Source organism: Protobothrops mucrosquamatus, unplaced genomic scaffold (genome assembly GCF_001527695.2).
Source record: "Protobothrops mucrosquamatus isolate PMUCROS unplaced genomic scaffold, P.Mucros_1.0 scaffold2666, whole genome shotgun sequence".
In the NCBI taxonomy this organism is placed as follows: domain Eukaryota; kingdom Metazoa; phylum Chordata; class Lepidosauria; order Squamata; family Viperidae; genus Protobothrops; species Protobothrops mucrosquamatus.
The window spans coordinates 261,312-275,167 of NW_015388715.1; the positions used below are offsets into that span (position 1 = coordinate 261,312).

The window sequence follows — 13,856 nt, forward strand, 5'->3', positions numbered from 1 at the left end:
CCGGCCAGCCAGCCAGCTCAGAGGTGGCTTCTCTGAACTGCTGGCCTCGGGCGAGGCAGGGGCTGCTTTTTTTCTTCTCCTCCAGATGGCTTCGGCAGATCCCCACTCAACTGTCCACCCATCCTCTTCCCTTTCACTCCCCTTTCGAGCCCTCTTCATAGCTCTGCCCACACAGCCATCGAAGCGGCAGTTAGAGCGCTGAAGCTGGAAAGCACTTCTCTGTCATCACGGAGTTGGCGATCTTGCCCTACCCATCATCGTCCAGATGTCCTCGCTTCCCAAACCATTTCTTTTCTAACCTTCTTTCCAGCTCCTTCACTACTTCCTCTGCTGCCATGTGCAGTCCCAGAAACAAAAAGTTTGTGGAACTAAAAAAAAAAGTTCTATCAATCAAATCCAACTTATCGTGAAAAAAAATCTTGCAAAGTTGGAACTGATTGATTGAACTTTTTTTTTTAGTCCCATACCATAAACTTCTTTTGTTTGTGGGACTGCTCACGGTAGCGGAGGAAGTGATGGAGGACCATGTCGGAGCTGGAAAGAAGGTGTCACATGGGTCCAATCGGGGGCAGGAGTGGGTGGCGTTTCTGCCACACGTCAACCAGTTCTCCGAACTCAAAAGAAATTAGCTACTGGTTCTACCGAACCGGTCCGAACCAGCTGAATATGGACATTTGCCTTTTATGTAATTTTTCAAGTTGAGTCCCCTTCAGAAGAAAATCAATAGCCATCAATAGCAAAGAATCTTTCTGAAAGATTTTGAACACAAAAATGACAAAAATGCATGATTTTGACTGCCATTTAGAATTTAAATTTCATCCAAAAGATGTTTTAAATCTCATTATTGGGAAGAAAATTCCCAATGTTGGAATAAATAGAAATAGGAAAGGAAATTACTAATTCCAGAATAAACTGAAATGGGAAATTCAAACATGTCTGACATAAATGACCTTCAAGGATTTATATGTATGGCACAGGGAGACTTAGTTTTGGATTCCAAGGACTCTGAGGTCTACATAGCATCCCTCACAAAATAACCCAGTCTTGCAGTTTGAAGGGGAAACATTTTTAATAAAATCTACTTTTCTTATCTTATTTATCTATGCTCTTGAAATTTTTCCAACTTGGACTAAATCCTTAAATAATAGTTTATTTAAGCACAGTAATTAATTAACTTTTGCTAATTGAACCCTGTGGAACTTAAGTTTTTTCTTTTTCTTTCAATAATCATAATCATAATCATAATAATAAAGTTGGAAGGGACCTTGGAAGTCACTGAGTCCAACCTCCTACTCAGGCAGGAAACCCTACACCATTTCGGACAAATGGCTGTCCAGTCTCTTCTTCTTTGCTGACTATACAGTAGCATGTGAAAGAGTAATTAATTAATTTTTGCTAATTGAACCCTGTGGAACTTAAGTTTTTTCTTTTTCTTTCACTGGGTTGTCACAGCCCTGAATTCAGTATTAGGTTCATAAGTAAGTACAATGTTGTCATGATCTTTAACTGGGCGAAATGGTGCATCATGGGGCAATATTTTTTGTGAATGAAGGCAAATATACGTGTCCCGGGATAATGTCACCTGTATCTCCTATATAGTCACATTCAATGTTTGGATGAGCCCACATTGTAATGATGGCCAAAAAGACTTTTTCACCTGTAATTGATTTGGCCACAGTGGCACATACCTTGATTCAAGGTTGACTCAGCCTTCCATCCTTCCGAGGTCGGTAAAATGAGGACCCAGGTGGTTGGGGGTAATATGCTGACTCTGTAAACCACTTAGAGAGGGCTGTAAAGTGCTGTGAAGCAGTATATAAGTCTAAGTGCTATTTCTTTCATAAGAAATACATTTAATAGTGCTTAGAAGCTTCATGCAGTCCAAAATACTGGAAGAATGTTCTGAGAGGCCTCAAACAGCCTTGACATTTACTGGTATTGTATTTAATAGCAGAGAAACTCAGCAGAAAATTTGCTATTCAATCCCATAAGAAAATCTGAATCAATGAGGTAAAGCTCTCTTCATTAATTGCTCTCATTTGTTAGTTGTTGTCTGTTATGTTATCTGAATTTTTCCAGATAGAACAAAGTAGAAATCAGCTTCTTTTCCCCCACTCCTTGGATGTAGCGTTCCATACTTTCAAAGTCCAGGTCAGATTTTTCACATGTTTGTAACTAGATAGGTTTTGGAAATGACCCATTCAAGTTTATCAGGCAGTAGTGTTGTGAAAGATAAGAATGTATAGCAGAAGACAGGGCTGTGGGATTGGGGAGAGCAGAGCTTGGGGAGCAGCCACCACAACAAAAGTTATGTTTCTTTGGTTCAATATCAATTTTTCAGGGGCCTTATATCTACAGTGCTCACACTAGTCATTTGANTTCCCTTTCACTCCCCTTTCGAGCCCTCTTCATAGCTCTGCCCACACAGCCATCGAAGCGGCAGTTAGAGCGCCGGAGCTGGAAAGCACTTCTCTGTCATCACGGAGTTGGCGATCTTGCCCTACCCATCACTGTCCAGATGTCCTCGCTTCCCAAACCATTTCTTTTCTAACCTTCTTTCCAGCTCCTTCATCACTTCCTCTGCTGCCATGTGCAGTCCCAGAAACAAAAAGTTTGTGGAACTAAAAAAAAAAAGTTCTATCAATCAAATCCAACTTATCGTGAAAAAAAAATCTTGCAAAGTTGGAACTGATTGATTGAACTTTTTTTTTTAGTCCCATACCATAAACTTCTTTTGTTTGTGGGACTGCTCATGGTAGCGGAGGAAGTGATGGAGGACCATGTCGGAGCTGGAAAGAAGGTGTCACATGGGTCCAATCGGGGGCAGGAGTGGGTGGCGTTTCTGCCACATGTCAACCAGTTCTCCGAACTCAAAAGAAATTAGCTACTGGTTCTACCGAACCAGTCCAAACCAGCTGAATATGGACATTTGCCTTTTATGTAATTTTTCAAGTTGAGTCCCCTTTAGAAGAAAATCAATAGCCATCAATAGCAAAGAATCTTTCTGAAAGATTTTGAACACAAAAATGACAAAAATGCATGATTTTGACTGCGATTTAGAATTTAAATTTCATCCAAAAGATGTTTTAAATCTCATTATTGGGAAGAAAATTCCCAATGTTGGAATAAATAGAAATAGGAAAGGAAATTACTAATTCCAGAATAAACTGAAATGGGAAATTCAAACATGTCTGACATAAATGACCTTCAAGGATTTATATGTATGGCACAGGGAGACTTAGTTTTGGATTCCAAGGACTCTGAGGTCTACATAGCATCCCTCACAAAATAACCCAGTCTTGCAGTTTGAAGGGGAAACATTTTTAATAAAATCTACTTTTCTTATCTTATTTATCTATGCTCTTGAAATTTTTCCAACTTGGACTAAATCCTTAAATAATCGTTTATTTAAGCACAGTAATTAATTAACTTTTGCTAATTGAACCCTGTGGAACTTAAGTTTTTTCTTTTTCTTTCAATAATCATAATCATAATCATAATAATAAAGTTGGAAGGGACCTTGGAGGTCATTGAGTCCAACCTCCTACTCAGGCAGGAAACCCTACACCATTTCGGACAAATGGCTGTCCAGTCTCTTCTTCTTTGCTGACTATACAGTAGCATGTGAAAGAGTAATTAATTAATTTTTGCTAATTGAACCCTGTGGAACTTAAGTTTTTTCTTTTTCTTTCACTGGGTTGTCACAGCCCTGAATTCAGTATTAGGTTCATAAGTAAGTACAATGTTGTCATGATCTTTAACTGGGCGAAATGGTGCATCATGGGGCAATATTTTTTGTGAATGAAGGCAAATATACGTGTCCCGGGATAACGTCACCTGTATCTCCTATATAGTCACGTTCAATGTTTGGATGAGCCCACATTGTAATGATGTCCAAAAAGACTTTTTCACCTGTAATTGATTTGGCCACAGTGGCACATCCCTTGATTCAAGGTTGACTCAGCCTTCCATCCTTCCGAGGTCGGTAAAATGAGGACCCAGGTGGTTGGGGGTAATATGCTGACTCTGTAAACCGCTTAGAGAGGGCTGTAAAGCGCTGTGAAGCAGTATATAAGTCTAAGTGCTATTTCTTTCATAAGACATACATTTAATAGTGCTTAGAAGCGTCATACAGTCCAAAATACTGGAAGAATGTTCTGAGAGGCCTCAGACAGCCTTGACATTTACTGGTTTTGTATTTAATAGCAGAGAAACTCAGCAGAAAATTTGCTATTCAATCCCGCAAGAAAATCTGAATCAGTGAGTTAAAACTCTCTTCATTAATTGCTCTCATTTGTTAGTTGTTGTCTGTTATGTTATCTGAATTTTTCCAGATAGAACAAAGTAGAAGTCAGCTTCTTTTCCCCCACTCCTTTGATGTAGCGTTCCATACTTTCAAAGTCCAGGTCAGATTTTTCACATGTTTGTAACTAGATAGGTTTTGGAAATGACCCATTCAAGTTTAACAGGCAGTAGTGTTGTGAAAGATAAGAATGTATAGCAGGGTGGGGAGAGCAGAGCTTGGGGAGCAGCCACCACAACAAAAGTTATGTTTCTTTGGTTCAATATCAATTTTTCAGGGGCCTTATATCTACAGTGCTCACACTAGTCATTTGATTTATCCAGAAAAAAGCCAGATACCTTGCCTTTTGATCTTTTGTTATTTGTTATTTCTCTGGATTCTATCCTGCCATGTAGAAAAATATGTAGAAAATCTCTCTATAAATGTGAATTCCTAACAAAATGTATGGATTAGGGAAAATACATATTCATACAGGAAAAACATGACAATAGACGAATATTTTCATGAAACATAAAAATGTGGGATGGAACAACCTAATAAGAGAAAATGGAGAAATTGAGAATAACCAATAATGGCTGATTATTTACCATTAAATATAATCTATTTGGCAGAAGATCACTTGCCTAAGATTAAGGTATATTAGAGGAATTGCTATTCCATTCATTGAAAGGGGGGGAAATGTCTTGGTGATATTGTGTCAGAACGTTTACTGCCTAGTCCATTTACTGTGTAAAACTGAACAGATGCTGAAAATTGGAAAGAAAATGATATGTTTAAGTGAAGACAAGGGTCATTTGTTGCAATCTTTTGTCAAGGAACATATACTTCCAAGGCCTGTGTCCTTTGTGTAAATTGTATATAGAAGCGAGAAGGATATATGCAAAGGATGGATTCCTAAGCCACATTAGAGCAAAAGAAATCACCTGGAATTCTCCCAACCAGGATAATTTCAGATCTCAGATGTAGATTAGGATTTGATTTGATCCATAGTCTATTTGCAGCTAAAATAAAATCTTTTAAAAATGTAAGATAGTACAGTACAAAATAGAAATACTACAAATGTCAAACTTTTAAAAATTATTTACTTTCCGGGGAAACTTTGTGTGTGTGTGTCTCTCTCTCTCTCTCTGTGACGTTTTATCATGGTTGGAGGTACTTTACAGGACATAAAGTACCCTTTGCAAGCCTGGCATAAGTTTGAACTGTTGTGTTGTATGTCAAGAGCTATCTGTATTTTAATATGACAACTAAATAAATACTTCTATTTTTTTGATTTCATGGATTTCTTACTTTTATTTTATCTAATAATTTTTATTGAATTATACAAATAAAAAGATGAAAAACTAATGCAAACTAAGAATATAAAAAAGAAAAAAGTAAAATAAGAGTTGCAGAACTTTTTTAAAAAACAAATAAAGAAAAAAAAAGAAAATATATATATAAAGAATTGATTCCCTTAAGATAAATACAAACAAGTTCAGTAACTTATCACCTTCTTTGGTGTTTCAATAAGCGATTTCTTCTTCCTATTCTCATCTCATATCAGTAAAGAAATGGTGAAATAGCCCTAATTAGGAAAATCCAATAAGATTTACCAGAAATAATAACATATCTACTTAATCAAATCAGTTTTATATTACCTTTTCCTTTTAACACAGTAATTTATCAGTTTCTCTAAACATACAGCAAAAAATCTTGCAATATCTAGTTTGTTATTTATACACAAATCTTTAGAGCCTAATCATTTCATCCCAGTAAAAAAATAGTCCATTGATTATATATTGTCCTTAATAGTATTAAAAACACGAATCCCGGGTTTACACATAATGTGAAATAGATTAAACATTTGTGTTTATGATTTTATCCTAGTGATCACCTTATTTTATTTCACATTATATGTGAAATTATATATATTATATTTATATATATAGAAACCTTGCCAAATAAATCCCCTTTGTATTCCCTCCCTTTACTTTTAAAAAGCTTGATCTTTAATCCCTTCAAATAGCGTCCTACATGTTGGTTTCTTATCATTTTCTTTCTCTCAGAAACTGTTACAAAATTTGAAGACCTTTCTTTCATTAATCCAAAATTTAAAAAACTGCTCAAATCACACTTCTGATTTATTAATTGTATGTCTCCTTTAATTATTACATAAGGCAGTAAATCCAGTGTAAATCCATTGTCTTCCATATAATCTGACATTTTAAAATCCATTTGCAGATCCACATCCAAATTAGCCAAAGTCTCTGTTTTATCTACTAAAATTCCCACAATTTATTTTGAATTTTTCCACAGTCAAATATCACTGCTCCAGTGTTTATTTCTACAGTATTTATTGGCGTGGTTTATAACCATACCTTTTGTCTATTTGTAACATCATAAGGGGAGCATTTTTAGGAAGAGGGATTAATTGATCTGCATTACGTACCATTGATCTGACCTACGTGCAGTTGTGGACCTGCGCCTTTTTCGCCGAGCCCTGAAGGCCCATCTATTCCGTGCGGCCGGCCTGGCGTAGTTTGATTATGTTTTAGTGGGGTTTTGTATGGGGTATTTTTAGAGCAGGCCTGTTATTTAATTTGATTTTAGAATAGAAATTTGTGTATATTTATCGTGGTTTTTATTATTGCCTGTTCACTGCCCTGAGTCCCGTAAGGGAGATAGGGCGGTATATAAATTCAATAAATAAATAAATAAATAAATTATTAGAAGAAGAAAAAAACGGTGTAGTGTTGGCTAGCATGCTTCAGCTATGCAATCCTCTGTTCAACTAAGTGAGAAATTCTTGTAGGAGAAAAATAATTTGAAAAGGGTAAATGCAAGACCAATTATCCCAACAAGTTACAACTCTCACAGTCTGCCAGGCCCAATCTTCTGCCCTGGAGTTCCTGGCTAAAATACCAGCCTCATGGGAAGAAGCTCTCATCACCCTAATTCCTAAGGAAAATTCGGACTTGACACATATTAAGAACTATAGACCCATCTCATTATTAAACTCGGACTATAAGATTTTTATGGCCATAATGGCTCAGAGACTTGAAAGATTCCTAGCAGATTTTATACATTCGGATCAAAATGGCTTCTTACCTAAAAGATACATAAGAAACAATGGCAGGACTGTTCTGGATCTATTGGAGTATTATGAGGTACACAATGAAAAGCAAATGGGGTTAATCTTCCCCGATGCACAAAAAGCATTCGACAATGTGAAATGGGATTTTATGTTCAATCAATTGTTGCATATGGACTTTGGGGAAAATTTTATAAATATGTTCAAATCAGTTTATTTTAAACAGGCAGCAAAAGTAATAATTAATGGAGAAATAACCGATAGTTTCCAAATTCAAAAAGGTACAAGGAAAGTTTGTCCGTTATTGCAATTATTGTTTATACTATCCCTGGAGGTACTAATCAGAGTGATTTGGAAAGATGGATAGATCAAAGGATTAGAGATTAAGAAAGAAACGTTTAAAATGCAAGCCTTTGCAGATGATCTTGTCTTTATAATTGAAGAGCCACTACAATCGGGGACAAGATTGATGGAAGTATTGAGTAAATATGGGGAAATAGCAGGCCTAAAGATAAATAAAGGAAAAACCAAAATGCTCGTTAAGAATATGACTAAAATATAGAAAAATGAATTAGTTGACAGAATAGGCATTCAGATTACGAATAAAATAAGATATTTAGGGATACAACTAACTGCTAGATGTGTTACACTTAAAAGAGACAATTATGATAGGTTAATGGAACAGATTAAAATTGATTTAGATACTTGGACCAACTTGCAACTCTCTTTTATGGGTAGAATTGCCATAATCAAAATGAATGTCCTACCTAAAATTTTATTTTTGTTCCAATGTATACCCATAAAATTAGATAAGAAATTCTTTCAAAACTTTAACAAAACCATACACAAATTTATTTGGCAAGGAAAAAAAGCAAGGATTAAATTAAAATTATTGCAGGATGTGAAAGAAAGGGGTGGATTTGGCCTCCCAGACCTGGAAAAATATTATCAGACCATAGTATTATTATGGGTGCGGGATTGGATATTATTGAAGAATAGGAGACTACTATGTCTGGAAGGTCACGATTTGCAGGTAGCATGGCATGCTATGTTATCGGATCAGAAATATAAAACACACAAATATTTTCGAAGGCATTACATCAGATGAGCTCTAATTGATGTATGGGTTAAAACTTGGCAACCAAATAATATACAAGTCCCCAGCTGGATTTCAATGCTAGAAATGCATATACACCCAAAGCTTATACAATTAGGAAAAAATATAACATATAAAAATGTACTAGAAGAGAAAGGGGAATTGAAATCCAGGAAAATTCTTCAAGATGAAGGGGTAGAATTAGAATGGTGGGCATATCTTCAATTACAGGCAAGATAATGGAAAGATAAAAAAGAGCTAGGCATAAAAATAGAGGCGACAGGGCTGGATAAAATACTATTAGGAACCGAGGACAAAATGATTAAAAAATTATATCATTTTTTGCTAGATCAGGCAATGTAACAGGTAAAAGAAACCATGTTAACGTGGAGTAGGGATCTTGATCTCAACTTTGATCTGCACATCTGGCAAGAATTATGGGTAAGAAATAGGAAGCTTACTTTGGTCACCTCCTACAAAGAAAATCTCTACAAAATGTTCTATAGATGGCACCTCCCACCCACAAGGTTAGCTAAAATGAGTCCAAATTTTTCTTCCACATGTTGGAAATGTAAATTGGCAAAAGGGACCTATTACCATATGTGGTGGGAGTGCTCAAAAGCCTGTGATTTCTGGAACAAGATAAAAAAATGCCTGGAAGAAATATTAATGATAGAGATAGAGTTAAAACCAGAACTCTTCTTATTAGGCATAACCACACAGAAATACGATAAAGGGATATTTTATTTGATGCTACATATCTTCACGGCTGCTAGACTGGCATATGGACAAAACTGGAGGAATAAAGAAATTCCAACAGAAGAAGAGATTCTATGCAAAATTCTATCGTGTGCGGATATGGATAGGCTCACAATGGAAATGAAGGACAAGACAGAGTCAGATTATTTTGAAATCAGGAAAAAAAAATTTTATTGGTGTGAATCAAGGAGGACTGTTCGGGTTATAAGCTAGTGTTAAGATAGAAACATATATAATTGTATGTTAGTATATAGAGACACAAATTAGATATTGTATTGATAGAAAAATATATATGTACGTATATATAGAGATCAAGAATTATATGTATGAAGAGGAACAAATTGTTAGAAATATTTATACTGGAATGTTGCGTTATGTCCATCTTTGTTTTAACTGTATTATAAATAAAAAACTTTTAAAAAAGTATTCCCTGGAGTTCCATCTGATGGGATTCACTAATGTCTTGTTTGCACATATTAAAACATTTAATATTTACAAATAATTGCAAACATACAGATGAACACGCAATTTTTTTTACTATCCCCCATTCCTTTAACCTAACATAGCACGAGTCCTAGTATGAGTTCAGTCAGTTGTTCAGTAATGGCAGTGTAAGTTGGTCTCGGCTTCTGTGGCAATCAGCAGGAAGAGTCACAGTAGAAAGTGAGGTAGGCAGTTTGGTTAGCGGAGGCTAACCAAGTCCAATGCTGTTTAGCTTTCAGTAGCTGGGAGAACTCTTCCTGAAGTGACCGCCGTTTCTCCTGATAGGTCCCTATTGAAGTCTACTGAATTAAAAGACAATCATTAGCTATTATATTGGGTGAGCCAGGAGTCTATTATCATTCACTGCATATCTACTGTATAGCCAGTTGTGCCAATTCTGATACTGTGTGCCCATCTCCATGGGCATTTTCCAGGTCCGTTCCTATAGCTTTCTCAGTTGTGCTCACCAGCAGGAAAGCAGGTTCTTGTTTCCACATGTGGGTCTCAGACTTTCTCACTTGGAGATTTCTGCTGCATAGATTAGGTGAGGTGATTGAAATTCAGACTGGCTTGAACCAAAGTGGTTTCCATTCTTTTAATCAGGAGACAGATTAGCTGTTTAAGAGACTTCAATTGATTGAGGCTATAACTGACTTGGGTGATTTGCAAACTCATAATCTGGTAAATCACCAAGCTTGGGCCTCTGCCCTGTTACTACAGGGCCCAGGAAAATCTCAGGTGGAGGAAATATATACCATAGCTTACTAGAACCAGAAGTGTTTGCCATAATTCCACATATTTCTTTTTCCCTGTTGGTAAAGTGCCTGTGAATAGTTTAATGCCAAAATTCAAAGAGATACTAAAAGAGTGAATTTACAATGTGAGGGATGAAAATGTAATTGAAATGCAATTGAATAATTTAACTTAACCACAGGTAGTTCTTTAGTGTTAGTAGGATTAATTACGTAATCATGCAATGTAAGATGAAGGAGCCCTGGTGGCGCAGTGATTAAAGTGCAGTATTGCACTGACTATAGCCTACAGTTGATCCTGATGGGGCTCAAGGTTGAATCAATCTTTCATCCTTCCAAGGTCAGTAAAATGAGGACCCAGATTGGTGGGGCAATATATAAATAATGCTCTACATTGTAAGCCACCCAGAGAGTGTTGTAAAGCACTATGGGCTGTATAAAAGCCTAAATGCTATTGCTATAAAGCTGCTAGGTTGATTTTTACTGCCCGAAAAAGACAAATCAGGAGAGGTTAGCATCATTGTAGCAATGCATGGAACTCCCATGTGGAGAGCCTTGTCCCAGAAGGCAGGTCCCTATAATGTAATTGGACTATTTGAATTCACCTATACCCTAAGGCAAGACTTGGACTGTCTTATTTGAGCTGCAAAGGCATTTAATACTTTCTTATTTGAGCTGCAAAGGCATTTAATACTTTCCCATTTCTTAATAATTTCCCAGAATGAGATCCTGCAGAGCTGGAAGGGTATATAAGAATGTGTTTGTTTGTTTTTTTTCTTGTTTCAAATAGAGTCTAACTATCCATTGAGGCTCTATTAAATATTGCTGAACCTTGTTTCCACCCTCCCCTTTCAGACTTATCAGAGGACATGTTAAGGACAAAGTTGAAACCCAGTAAACATGCTTTCATGACCCAGTTAGGATTTTTAAAGGTAAAACACACAGGTAAAAGGTAAAAAAAAAAATCACACACCTTAACAATTTTCTCACTGGCCTGCATAGAGTCTACAATGCTGGAATGTTTATTTGTGCAAGGCAGATGATGGGATTACTGACAGAGCCTGAAATGCAAATTTGTCTTGGAGGCAGCACAGCGGATTAGGCAATAACAGCTGAGAAAGCAAAAATGTGCTTTTTTCCTAGGGCTAAGAGAGAATATCATCGAACTGGCTTTCATGGCTAAAGTAAGGCTTGAACCCCCATTCTTTTACTTTCTAGCCTGGTGCCTTAATCACTAAACCAAACTGGCCCTCTTATAAAAGCTTGCTTTTTCCTTGATTCCAAGGAAAAGGAAAACAAATTTAGTATACACATTTTAACAATAACTTCTCACCCCTTGCAATACTAAGGATTCCAAATGCATTATTAATGATAAATCCAGATTAAAATGCAAAAATCACTCTAATGTTGCCATACAATATATGCTAACTTCAAATCTTCTGAACCACACCTTAAACTGACCATAAACTTTTTCTTGCTTCTTACATCCTATTTAGACCAGTCTTTTAATTCCTTCTGAAGCTGGCATTCCTTCCTCAAAATCCCCTTTCTACATACAGTTGCAAAGTATTAACTTCCCTACAAGCAAAGCATATACAATTATGAAAATCAAAGCTGTAAGCATGGCAGCTGTGCTTATCTCTACATGCCACTCATCCCTTACAATGCACTGTACAAATACAAAGATCTTGTGCCCTTCTAACTAATTCTTAATAGTGCAAGTGTCTCCGTTTTTAGCAAAAAGGTTGAAACTGCTTCTCCTTTTGACAAGGAAGCCCTGATTGTTTTTAAGGAGAAAAGAAATGGAAGGTATAAGATTTCCCCACTCCCTTCCCCCCCCACACTGCTTTCCTTCTTCTCTGGATGTATTTGGAACATCTTTAAACTTTAATGATTATTAATTTTAAAATGGAAATATTAAATTAATTATGTCTAGATTGTCTAGCTCAAAACTCAGCATGTGTTAATTAAACCTTTTTTTGAAGGGAGGCACTCCTTTGTGAGCAGAAGGATTTAGGGTGATAACTGGCATATCTCTTGCTAGAGTTGATTGGCCATAACTGCACAGCTGGTGAAGAACCACCTGCCTCCTGTCATAAGCCACAGGCCGCCCCCTCAGGACCTTTTCTAAATGCACACTTTGGTGGCACTTAGCAACCCACACTACTGCAGTTCAGCCAAAGCTTGAGGAGGAGTTCTTGCAAAGTTGGAATTTTATGGAACTTTATGGAGTTTTTTTCCAAGTAAGGCCTCAGCCAGATGGCCCACCAAATCCTCAGTGAAAAACCCAAGCTTCCTCTGACGCCCAAAAAGTCCATCAGGCACTTTGGATGGGCTGATTTAAAGACCCTGTCTCCCTGTGAGGTGGGGTGACACCTAGCAAACCAGAAAGTATCTAGAGAATGATTTCACCATGGCAATGGAATGAATGTGATGTTCTCCAAAACTAGATAAGTCACAACTGCCACAAGACAATGCTATACATTGGGTGTAGTGATTTGGGACAAGTCCATGGTTGCCATGATCGCCATAAACTCCTGGACTACCTTAGACTCATGGCTACCAGATGTGAAGTTGAAATACCAATAAACCAACAGTCTCAGGGTCTCTATTATCAACTCAACAACAGATCCAGAAGCTTAAGCAGACATGATGCCGATCAACAGGAAATATACCAGCAGCAATCAGCAGAGCCTAAATTCAACCAAGGGATCTCACATCCAGTTGGCACCACCGGCCTCCAAATTTGCAATAACTTGCAGATGACAACTGCCAATAGGAGGTTCTTCTTAATTTCCCCATAAAATGTCATCAGAAAAGAGGTAAGAGTAATTATTTTTATTTCCCATAAAAAAGTGTTCTTCACAATCATTGGATTCGTATTCCACATCAGTTTCAAGATTGCCTTTAAAAGTAATAACAATTCCATATGCTTTATTTGAGTATTTACTATCATAGGTCAGCCAATCCAATTCCTAGGCCTTAAAAGGAGCAATTTGTAGGATAGAATATGTGCCATGAAGGAAGAAAAGTGGGAAGATGGAAATGGAGGGACAGGAAGGGGGAATGAAGGAAGGAAGGAAGGAAGGAAGGAAGGAAGGAAGGGGAAAGAAAAAGAAAGAAAGAGAGGCAGAGAGAGAAAGAGGGAGGGAGGGAGAGAGAGAGAGAGAGAGAGAGAGAGAGAGAGAGAGAGAAAGAAAGAAAGAAAGAAAGAAAGAAAGAAAGAAAGAAAGAAAGAAAGAAAGAAAGAAAGAAAGAAAGAAAGAAAGGAGTTGTCACTCATTGTGATCTTGGCTTCTTTCCTTGTCTTAATTATTGAACACAAGTATCCACTGAACGTTTAACGGCTCGTATCAGGGGGAATTGATTCTTATTTTGGAAGATCATAAA

General features: G+C 36.9%; 1 protein-coding gene across 1 annotated transcript in view; it reads right to left on the reverse strand.

The window, feature by feature from the left end:
* LOC107296151 (cytochrome P450 2C5-like) overlaps positions 1-13,856 on the reverse strand; it is a 34,783-nt gene that overhangs the window by 10,988 nt on the left and 9,939 nt on the right. The window lies entirely within an intron of this gene.